Genomic DNA, 12,059 nt, shown 5'->3' with positions numbered 1-12,059 from the left:
AGGTATGTAAAGCTGGGAACTCAGAAATTAAAGCACCTGCATTTTTTTAATTGGCATCAGTATAGCTTACCTGGAAATTCATAACTGAGATGAAAGCAGAGCCCACGTTTCCTGACTGCTAACTGTAACCACAAAAATCATGAAATGAGTTTTGGATTAGCGTGATTTGTTTGTTTTTCTTGAACTTTAATGAATGTTTGTTTCTCTTCTCTCTTTATTTGTAAAGGGTAATAACTGAAGCAAAGAAGAGGCCAAAGATGGAAAACTGTATTTCCAGAACTGCTTGAAGAGAAGAACTGCTTGAAGTTGTAGAAAAGGACATGCTGCATCAGGACAACAGTTCACTGTTACTGTAACCTATTGTATTATTTTGTTAAATATTTCTTTAAGTATTTAAAAGATGTACACATATGTAATATACAAAAGAACAATGTAAAGTAGTATAATCTGGAGTCATTTGCCGCTGGGCAATAGAATGGGGACAATATTGTGTGCGCTTTGTACTTTTCGTACATTGATCTCTGTGCCACAACTAAGCTTAATCTAGTTCTAAATTTCAGCATAAGTTGCTGCTGCTTAAATATGTATAATTTACTTGTATAATTCTATGCAAATATTGCTTATGTAATAGGATTTTTTTTTTTTTTTAAAAGGTACATGTCTGTTTAAAATATTTTAAATTTGCGTATCACAACCCTGTGGTAGTATGAAATGTTACTGTTAACTTTCAAACACGCTATGCGTGGTAAGTTTTAAAATAAGCAGATATGAAGAAAAGCAAGTTAATCTGGGAGGCTTAAATAGATTTAGCTATGTGCAGGTTTTGTTTTGCTGTGTGTATCCATGCGTGCATCTGGACGTGTGCATGCTTTTGTGTGTATGTTCCTGGTGTACTGTAGTTTCTCTTTTACTGTAAGGTAACACTTAGTGGGCTTATAAACCCACTGATGCTGATGTGAGTCTGGCTTTCCCTGTTAGTAGGCACTAGTGAAAAATGTGTTGGTGTTTACCAACATACACCATAGACTGCCATCATCAAAGGCCCAACTAAAATAGAAGAGAAGACAGGGAGTTGAGGTTTGGGGTTGTGGTTCAGTTTCCCACACTCTCAATGACTTGGTTCACATGACTTTGGTCAAGTCACTTAACTGCCCCATGCCTCAGTTTCTCATTCTGTAAAATGGGTATAATTACACTTACCTACCTCCCAGGAATGTTGTGAGGCTTAATTACTGTTCGTGTAGTGCTTTGATTTTTTTTTTTTTTTTTTTTTTTGCAAAAGGTGCCAGGTAAGTGCAAACACTATAACCATTGTTTTTTCACTTCCAAAGGTGCTGGATATTGAGAGGTGCTGGTGGTTATAGAGATTCAATGAGTATATGCCTTATTTTGATATTGATACTGTTAACTGTGAGTGGCATTAGAAGATGGATAATTGAGTTTTTTGACAGTGAGCCACAGCTCAGCTGTGTCCTTACAGCATTGAAAGCAATATCTTGGTCACCTTATTTTCATGGCAGGAAGGAAGTTCATAGTAACTGATAAAAATCAAATGGAAGGATAAAAAAAAAATCTTATTTTCACTTTCTGATGGGTCCAGGACTGTAATGACACGTAAAGCCTGGGGTGTTCTTTTCTCTATTGTTTGTGTTTTCCCATGCTGCATTGGCACTTTTAATTAAAACAGCTAAACTGGGATCTCTTTGCGAAACTAATTTAGCTTTTTGTATTACTATTTTTAAACTAAAGGGGGATTGCTGCAGGTGAAGGGTCTGAAAAAACACTACAGTCTGTGTTCCAGTTGGAAATAAACCCTAAGAATGGAGAACCTAAATTTAAAATAATAGAACAGAAGTTTTCATTATCTCTGTCTTACTCTTTCTTCATCTTTTTTCTGCCCTTCTCCAAGCTGTTTTTTAGAGCAGGTAGATGTTCAGGTGTGTATTCAGAGCCAAACACACACAACCAGTGTTCAGTTTCTAAACACAGCAGTGGTGGGGCTTTTCTTTAAGTACAATGCCTGAACAGCAGTGGCCAATTCTTTGATGGGAAAGTGTTTTTCTCCAGTGGCTTCAGGGAGTCTATCTTTGCCCACAGACCTTGCCAGCATAACTAATGGGGATAATTAGAATGCACAAATTTCCATGCCTTTTTTGCTCACTTGAAAACACTTTGATATGAGGCACTTGTTTACAGATTTCCAATGTGAACGCTCGAAGAGCAGGTGGCGAGAGCCTGGTGTCATTCCGGTGATACATAAGCTACTGTTTCAATGCACACTAAGGGTTAATGTTGCAACTGCCTATTGGTCCAGTTCACTGTCTAACATGAAAACTCTTAATGACAAAAAGACGAGGGGCCCCATTTAGCATTAGCCGCATAGCGACCTCAGATCATACAAACTCTGCAACAAAACTGTATGATACTAATTGGAAGCTGCCTTCAACCGCCAAGCGTGTGCGCTCCGTGTCAGAGGTCGGCAGGGCTCCCACTGACACCGACACCACCACCGCGGGCTGCCTCGCTCCCTCCTCTTTCTCGGGAGGGAAGGGGGCCAGGGCGAGCTGCCGTGTCTCCCACCTACCCCTGCCCGAGTCCTCCTGCGTGCCTGTGTGTGGGTGAGCTGCCTGCTGCTTCGTGCACAATGTAGACTTTCTTCTCTGATAGTCACATTGGCAAGGGGAGAACTCAGTGGCTGGCAACATTTACTTTGTTTTGGTTTTGTTTTTTAACTTTTTTAATCATGGGTGATATTTATATTTTTGTATCATAAGAATGTTTTCTTACAGTATTTGTCATGCCAGTTTATAACAAACAAGATGCAGGGATTTTATTTCTATTGGAAACACTATTACAGCTATGTTTTTACTGTTTAATGGATTTTTATTTGTATAGAGTGCTTACTAATGTTAAATAGGAAAGAGTATATAACATTTACATTAAGGACTCGTCGTAGCTTTTAGCATAAGGAGTTAAAAGGAAAAAAAATACTCAAAACTGGGTCTCATTGCCTGCCTGTTTCGGTAGGAGTGGGTTTGTGTCATTTCAGTTACAAAGATAAAATTATGCCATATAATTTATTTATATGAAAATTTATTTTTGTAGTGTACATAGTAGCCATCAAGTCTTTTGACAGAAGTATATTTTTAAAGAGTTTATATGTAATGATGATACCATAATGTTTTGGAACACTGCTGAGATACAATTACGGTGCACACTTTTCCTTGTAAACCCCCTGGCAGAAAAGAAAGTGTTTAACAGTGTTAAGAGAGAAAGAGAGTGTGAATATTCATCCGATTCTGAACTGTGTTTTAGTTGCCATTTGTGATCTAGTGTGGTTCTCATTTTAAACTTTGAATGGAAATTGTACAAACTCTCCAAATATTAATGTTTAAACACTGATAGAAATTCTAACATGAATAAAAAATATTATAACTTATTGATTATGGATTTGGTTGTTTATAGAATGCTTCTTTATGTACTACTGGTCAGCTGTGCAGGTACAACCATGCAATCATTCTGATTTGGAGCATGAATTGGGGTGTTTCAGTATTTGGGATGTTTGGGAAATTCAGATTTGCCCATTTTGGAGCAGGAGCCAATTCTAAAATCCTGTCTAAATTGTAACACGCTGATCCTTGTCTGTTGGTTCCATTACCCTGGTTTCATCTCAGGGGATAGGTTTAGGCCTGGATTATACCCTTCATTCTCACCCTGAACAAAGCATTTTGTGTAGACTTTGAACCCTTGGGTAACAGTTTATGTACAGGTTATTTCTGCTTAGAAGTGGGAGGAGATTCTTTATCTTTTTCCGTCTCTGTGGTTGCTCCCTAAATTGGATTAGAGAGATAGTCGATTTTTCCCACTTTGTGGAACAAAAACCAAATAAACGTGGAGTTCTGAAAACTACAGTGCTCCATAAGAAGGGAGACTCTTGACAAAACTCCTTCCAGGAAGTGTGCTAGCAACTGCAAGCCATGGTGCAGGTCTCCATGCCCCGTGCGAGCACTGCTTGGGAAGGAGAGGCTACTGCAGGCAGCAGGGTGAAGATTGCAAGCAGCAACATCTGTCTGAAGTCACTTGTGTCATAAACCTTGGTGTGTTTTTTCCTGTGCAAACGTAGTCTGATGAGCATCCACCGAAGTGCCACAGAGCCAGCAATCTTTTACTTCATCCTAGAAACCTTTGGTGATTTTTTTCACAAGTCTTCTAAATTTCTCGTAAACAGAAAAGCCCAAACATGTCTTGAGAGAATTTATAATTCAGCCTCTACTTTTCACAGTCTGAGGAAATACAAATACAACTTCCTATTTTATGTTTTCTGTAAGTTTAACCAGAAAAGAGGAAAATACAGCTAAAGGACTTGAACTGCAAAACTCCTGCACATGTTTTTTTGCTGCTCAAAATACTCTTCTTCAGATCCTCAGGACCAGCCAGACTGAGTCAGGTTGCAGATTGGGCCTTAGTGGGTTACAGCCTGTGAGAAGAGTGGCCACTAAAGTCTTGCATTAGCTCAACTCACTGACTTTGCCTTTTGTGTCCCAGCCATTCATGGGAGCAGCTCCATTCATAGGACTGGAAACCATATGAATAAATCAATACATTCTGCTAGTCAGAACACAGGATTTTTCTTTAAAAATTCCATTTTGCATCAATGATAGCTATTTACCTTACATTACTTGTTATGTTTAGATTTCTTATAAATGGCTCTTCTTGCTGTCAGTCCTATTAACCCCAAGTAAGACCTTAATCAGATTTTTGTCAGAGATTGGCCATATTTATTCAGGCCTTAAGTAAACGTGGCCAAATTTTTGTTGGCATAACGCATATATTTAACAGCTTCAGGAATGCTGCATGCTGCTAAACTGCAGCAGCACTGATGTATGAACAGGTGTTTCATTTTTGTTAACTTTCACTCCCAATGAGCATCTGAGACACCGACTGTTTATATCTGAAAACCACTATTGCCAAATTGTAATTACTTTTAATGGCTGCTGCAAGTAATGAGAACAATTACTACTTCCCTACTCTGTTCAGTCATTCTTGTCCTTTTTGTTGCAGACATGCTGAACCTTACTGCTAGAACAGGATGCATGCCAGGAAACTGCACTACCCAGCCTGAGTTGCTTAAAAAAAATACATGCCCAGTTTAACTCTACATGGTTAATTGCAGCTAATTAAACACAAAAATGAAGCAGTACTACTGCTTTGACAAATTTTAACATCTGTCCTGACATATTTGGTACTGCAGAAACCATTCTGCCTCTGTGGATGCTACATAAGCAAAGGAAATCTCTACCTTAGATTTTCGCTTGTCTGCAGCGGCATCCAGGCCGCTTACCACCCTACAACAGCTTTTCTTAGGAATAATTCCACCTTCATTTTAACAGCTGTGACCGCATGTGTCACTAGTGTTTCTGCTGCCACGGCAGCTATACCTGCTTGCCACTGATGTAGGGTAGGGCTGCAATGGAGACAATTGTATCTCGCTTGGGTTAGTGAACGTGCTGTAACTCAACTTGCCCTAAGAAGAACCCAACACAGGGCAGCATGCGTTTTAATTTGTTTTGCTAAGCAGAGCATCCTGCCAGGCTCTTCTCCATGCTTAACTCAAGCTGCCAGTTAGGAGTTGCTGGACCTTTGAGTCAGCAAATTTGAATTAGGACCTCACATTCACATGGTGGAGATACGCTTTGGCACAAGGGAGCACAAAACCCCGTGGCTTTTCTGTCTGGTCTTTCCACCCCTTGAGTTCAAACCTTTGCAGTGGGGCTGACTTTGCAGGTCCCCAGCTGCCTACGGACACCACAGCCTTGTGAAACCTGCTGGGGAGTGAAGCTGTAAGCCAGGACAGCTGGGAAGGGGGAGGGTTGGAAGCTGGAGATTGGAAACTGCTTCCCAAGCAAGGCAGGCTTTGCCTCCGTTGAAGAGGAAGGGCTGGGAAGCAGTGGCCAGGCTTCATTCACGGATGAGTGAATTAGGTGGGTTTCTCCATCTGGTGAGGGGGAAAGACCACTGAAGTGTTTGAAAAGTGATTTATGGCAGAAGTGAGAGACCCTGGGTGCTCTGGAAGAGAGACAGCTCCACCATCTGATTTAGGAGACCCAAAAAGGTATTGCAAATGTATTTCAAAGCGTACATAAGACTGATTTTTCTGTTCCAAGTTGTGTTCAGTTTAGCAACCCTGGATTTTTTGTTCTGAGGTTTACATTGGGCAACAGATTTGTATGGGGGAATGTCTGCCTAGTCTTTTGAAAGAGAGGGGAAGGGAAAGGAATTAAACAAGAATTATTTGCTAAGTAGAAAGGAGTCAAAGGAAGAGTATTATTATTATGATGATGCTTCTTTTTTTCCAGCTTTTGTTACTTTGACAAAGGGAAATCTTTCCTCTTTCTCTCCCTCGTGACAGATGTTGTGTCTTGCCCAGAAGACAAGAGGTTGCACCTCTGTGGTCTGCCAGATCTTGGCAGGGCTTTTAAGTGGGGAGCTTGCTTTAGGAGAGCCTGTCACCACGGAGTGCTGCTCCTGCACTAAGGTAGCTTTATGGAAAGTATATGTGACACCAACCGTGGGTGACGAATGACCTTTGAGATGGCTAGATTTAAACTAATAATCTTGAGGTTAAAATGCCAATTTACCCTTTCCTAGTTACCAAACATATAGCCCATCTGTAATCAGAGTTTACCTCTCTGAGCAAAGGGTGTTATTTCTTCTCATTAAACGAGGGACCAGATATTTTATTAGTTGTTAAGACTAGTAAAGGTAAAAGATTTGAGTACCTTATTTCAGCAGAATAACTAGGGTAAATAGGAAACTCACAGCTTCCACCCCAAATAACTAGCATTTGCTGTAAGAGAATTCAAACCCTCTTTCACTTTATTGCTTCCCTATTATGCAATCATTTTAAGTAGGCTATTTATTTTAACTTAAGAGCATTTACTTTGGTAGCCAATATAATATGCTTCTGTACCATTTCACAACATTTTAGAAGACTAACAGGTTCAACTTTAAATGGTTGTGAAGACTAAAGGAGGGTGTTATTGTACAGCATCACACACCTTAGTGTAGCACTTACAAAAATTGTCAGATGACATCTAAAAGACAACTAAAACTTTTCATTTTGGAGTCAGTAGTATAGAACTTTCTACCTGGCAAAAGGGCAAAGGGAGCCTCCTTTTGTTCACTTTTAGCTTCCCAAAATTTGCAAAAAATTGTCAATGAAGTTCTTGTGAAACTAAATGAATAGAACAAAAGTATCCAAGACGTGAGCTCTGTGAATGCCATGCATTTATAGCTTGCGTTCAGTCTGCCCCATATTGAGTCAAGAGAGGAAACAGAACTATAAATTGAGTTATTTTTAGACCCTAAGAAGATCTGTGTATGAATATAACTAATTATTAAGCATATAACTGGTGAAAATACTGACCAATATGTAAGCTGTGGTGTCCAACTCCTCTGTTTAAGTTACTTAACACTGCTCCATTTAGTTAATTTAACTTTTCACTCTGCATCTCTATGCTTTTGTCAGGCATTTCAGCATAATTTTGAGGAAAAGTGTAAGTATGGGGGCAAAAAGTGCTTTTAAGCACATTGTCTGTGAAAGTTTCATCTCATTCATAAATAGGTTTCCCAATTAGTTAGGTAGTACATGGATTTAAACCAATTTCAATGGATGTTCTCTAATGCAATAGACTAATACTCCAAAGTAACCGTTACAGTCCATTGAATCAGTAGCCCATGAACTAATGAGGATTTACACATTAGTTGGTTATGGTTCCTTAGGAACCCCACGGTTTAAGAGGGATGTTAATGTCCTTGAATACATCCAGAGGAGGGCAACAAAGCCGGTAAAGGGGCTGGAAAGCATGTCCTGTGAGGAGTGGCTGAGGACTCTGGGTTTGTCTAGCTTGGAGAGAAGGTGGCTGAGGGGCGACCTCATTGCTCTCTGCAGCTTCCTGAGGAGGGGAAGTCCAGAGGGAGCTGCTGAGCTCCTCTCCCTGGGATCCAGCAACAGCATCCATGGGAATGGCTCACAGCTGCGCCAGGGGAGGCTTAGACTGGACATTAGGAAACATTTCTTTACTGAGAGGGTGGTCAAACACTGGAACAGGCTTCCTAGAGAGGTGGTCGATGCCCCATGCCTGTCAGTGCCTTAAAAAGAGGCATTTGGACAGTGCCCTTAATACCAGGCTTTAACTTTTCATCAGCTCTGAAGTGGTCAGGCAGTTGGACTAGATGGTGTTTGTATGTCCCTTCCAAACAAAAATATTCTAGTCTAGTCTAATCTAGCCTAGTCTATTAAGAACATTTAAACATTTTGTTACTGAGATAAGCATACATGGAGCATAGAAATTCCTGCCAAATCTGATGGGAATAAGCCATGAGTCAGCAAGGGTGTTTAAGAGCTGTAAGCAAATATTGCTTTTAAGTTGTCTTCGGTGGGATTACTGATAGGTAAATCTGCATTTTTATTAACCTTTGCATGGTTTGGTCTGTATAGTATACAGTGAAAAGTGTGGTCCTGGTTATGCTATTCAAACCCTTCCTTTAATACACAGTAGGCAAATTGGGCACAGTGAATCATCCCTGTGGAGGACTGCCTCTGCTGCCATTGACTACAAAAGGTACACAGATTTCTGACCGTAGAGGCTCCCACTCATACTTGAGCTAGATGCCCATAGCTGAGGGTGAGAATCAAGTAAAAAAAAAAAATCAGTTTTTTTTCCCCCTGAGACTGTAAATCATAATTTAGTCAATGGTACTCTGGGACTTCTTGAATGGATTCGTATACTTCAGGAGCCTTTTGAGCTGCATCTGAAACAGAAAGTTGCACAAGGAAAACCAACAAGCAGAGGGTTTTGTTTGTGGAATTGACCTGTCTTACACTGATCTGAGATGTGCAGAAGAGCTATGCTGGAATATACTTGTGAACCTTAATCCTAGGCCTCCAGATCACTGCCGTCACATCCAGTCTTTCTCTCATCATTGTGATATTTTATAATTGTGTTCTGTTTTGGCCATTCTATATTAAATTATCACCTTTTTATTTTCTTTTTTTTTAAATCTTACAAAACTTTTTAGGTCAAGAAAATTGCTGTAACCTAAGTGCAATGACCTAGATTGCACCTTTTACCTCTGTGGAACTGGATCTCTGCAGGGAAAGAGCTCCCCCCCGCCCCCCTTTAAATATGATATTACTCACAACTACATTTCTTCTCTTTTTGCCCTTCCCCTTCCTTGCTTTCCCCCTTGCACATCCTCATGGGGATGTCAGTGTGGCATCCAGCACGGCTCATGGTTAGCTGGTGAATGCAGCTATGCCCAGAGATACCTGTAGTATGCAGTTTGACTGGAGTTGTTCCAAAAAGCCAATGAAAAGAGCTGGTGCAGAAGTACAAGATCTCTTGTGCACCAGTAAGATAGTATAAATTTGGGGCTGGGCAGGCCTGAGGAATCCCCAAAAAGAAATCTCTCTGAGAAGCCTCTCAGAGTACGTTCCCTGGGAAATTATTACCCGTGTTTCTTTTGCTTTGTTTTCTTTCTCTGCTTTGTGCATGTGTCACAAATTGTTTTATGATTCATTTTTTGCATGAGTCTAATGGAAAGTTTTAAATTTTTGAAGGCCAAGTCATTTATATCAGACATGTTTAGCAGAAAAAATACTATTACAGAAAACTCAAGATTCTCCTAACAAAAAGTGACAGAGGCTCTGATCCTTTGAACATTTAAGTAAGTCCTTTGTTTCACAATCACAGTGAGTAGCTGGGACTATTCAAACCTGAGAGATTAAGTAAGTACTAAAGTAGTTGCAGAAATGGGATGTGAGTGCTGCAATTGATAAAAATACATGTGAGAAAGTTTGAGTTTTACTACTAATGATGATGAGACTTGGCTTAGCTTGGCAAGATGGGACTTGGCTATTCTGCAGGCAGCAGCACACACAGACATGCTGTGGTGCTTGTTTGCTTGCCTTCATAGATGCAGGGTGAAGGGATGCTGAGACACAGAGAAGCAAAAAAGCCAGTGAGACGTACAGTAGAAAGTGAAAGGAAGCAGCAGAAAAAGAAATGAGAACTATGAGCCCTGAGCCCATATGGGAGGACTCACAAAAGTTTCTTTAAAAGGTACATTTGAAGTTTGTGTAAAGTGACTAGGGGTATCATTCTGCTGCACAAGGGAGGCTTGGCTGTGCCTGGACGCTGAGCATAAGAGCTCAGTGTTCCTACTCATAGGGGAGGTGATAACTTGCTTTGGGGGATATTTTTTATAATGTTGATGCTGGCTTTTTGAATGTTTTTCTATACAACGTGTGTGTGTCTATGTGTGTGTGAGTGTGTATGATGGGAAACACGCAAGCATGTAGTAAGAACTGTGGTTTCAGTGTGTGGAATTTGCTACTGGCAAGTTATTCTAGCACTGAGTCCAAGATAAATACCAGGTAGGCTTATATTTTTGCATGTGCTTTTTTGTCCTGAAATGTTTTAAAAGTCTTCCAAAATGCAGGAAGTTGCACCTGGGGTTTCACAATTTTCTTGGGGCTGATGGTCCCGGTGCACATCGCTTCATTTTCTGTTTCTGCTTTAATTTGTTTTGTTTGGCAAAGTCCTGAAGGGAAGCTCAGATGAAGAGGCTCCAGACAAGTGTTTTTTCTTGGTCTGGGGGCTGGCTTCACTGACTCTTCCTAAAAAAAATTTTTCTGCACTGTCCTACACAGTATGGGAGTTCCCAGACCTCCTTTCCACACTCCTGTTGTTTTGATTAATTTCTTCAGAGTACAAGTAGAATTAGGCAGAATGGAAGGGTACTGACTTACTGGAAATGGTCTTTTTATGTTCCTTAACGTACATGTAACAGAAGAAAAAGGCTTTGAATTGAAGACACTCCACTGTGTAATTTTAAATTATTTTCTCTGGCCTCAGAGTACCTTTCCCTTTAAGGTCTTCTTTGCATGGATACTTGGACTAATGCTTAATTTTTTCCCATTGAAATTGTGTGTCAGACCCAGAAGTGGGCTGTTGCCCAGCAGACACTTTTTTCCTGTTCCAGAGAACACACATTCCCCTAATAACCACCATACTATTCCTCACATGCCACCTAATGGGCTAAGTATGTGAAAAAGCAAAGACTCTGGAAGCCCTGGTGAAGAAGCATTGCAGTAGGGCTGTATAGGAAGCCATCGCTTATGGGACAGCTGGGAATCTGGCTGTTGTGCTGGCTTTTCCTGCCTCTTCTGTGGGGATTTGTCTTGGTGTGCGTTTTTCAATCCCTGCATTCTGGTCAAAAAGAAATGAAAAAGCAAATGGACTTCGCTAGCCATGAAAGCCAATAAGAGGGTGACAGATGGGGAGAAAAGTGCCAGAAAGGGCATTGTCTGGGTCTGAATTGGGGACAGCAGCAGCAGTATTCCCTTGAACAGCCATGGGAGCTGGGGAAGAAAGCCCATCTTGTGTTCAGGCAGTGACAAGGAAGATTTGGGAAGCATTGGGAAGCCGGGGTTTTGGCTGGGGAAGGGTAAAAGGGGCTTGAGCCGGGAAAGGATGGGTTAGAAGGAGCAAGGGACTTCTGAGATGGGTGCATGGGCTGGTGGGCTGGTGGCTTGGAGAGAGCAAGAAGTTGGGATCAGTACAGAAAAGTGAATGAAAGCCACAGAGCAGAGGAATAAATTCAGCTTCTGCACTTAAAATATTAAAAAACTTAAAATACTCATAGAACTTTGTGACAGACCAATGAAATACTGCACAAAACAGGCAGAAAACAACACAACTGCAATTAAAATATAATACAACATCATCAAATTTGTTATCTTCTCATCACAAGAAATCAGCCCTTGTAAAATACTCATTAAATGCATGGAATAGTTATGATCTGTTCAGTCAAAATATTATATTTAAGAGTCCTACCTTACAATAATAATAATAAATACTACACAAGTTTAAGACATTGTTTGGAGGCACCACCATCACAGGGGTAAGTAATGCACTTGCAGTTCATAGAACTGGGAGGAGTCTTGTGTTGGCAAACTGGAGGCTATATCTTCTTATAAACGTGCTTAGGTTGAC

The 12,059-nt window shown here is 40.6% G+C and overlaps 1 protein-coding gene across 3 annotated transcripts in view; it reads left to right on the top strand.

Annotated features, from left to right (window-relative positions):
* Positions 1-3,450, top strand: part of PTCH1 (patched 1) — a 75,788-nt gene extending 72,338 nt beyond the window's left edge. For all 3 annotated transcript variants that reach the window (XM_069776883.1, XM_069776882.1, XM_069776884.1), the window contains one exon: positions 227-3,450. The gene's annotated coding sequence lies outside the window, so the exon portion shown is untranslated. The remainder of the gene's footprint in view (positions 1-226) is intronic.
* Positions 3,451-12,059: the final 8,609 nt, after the last annotated feature.

Source organism: Haliaeetus albicilla, chromosome Z (assembly GCF_947461875.1).
Source record: "Haliaeetus albicilla chromosome Z, bHalAlb1.1, whole genome shotgun sequence".
NCBI classification, from domain to species: Eukaryota; Metazoa; Chordata; class Aves; order Accipitriformes; family Accipitridae; genus Haliaeetus; species Haliaeetus albicilla.
This window is presented reverse-complemented; position numbering and strand designations above follow the sequence as displayed.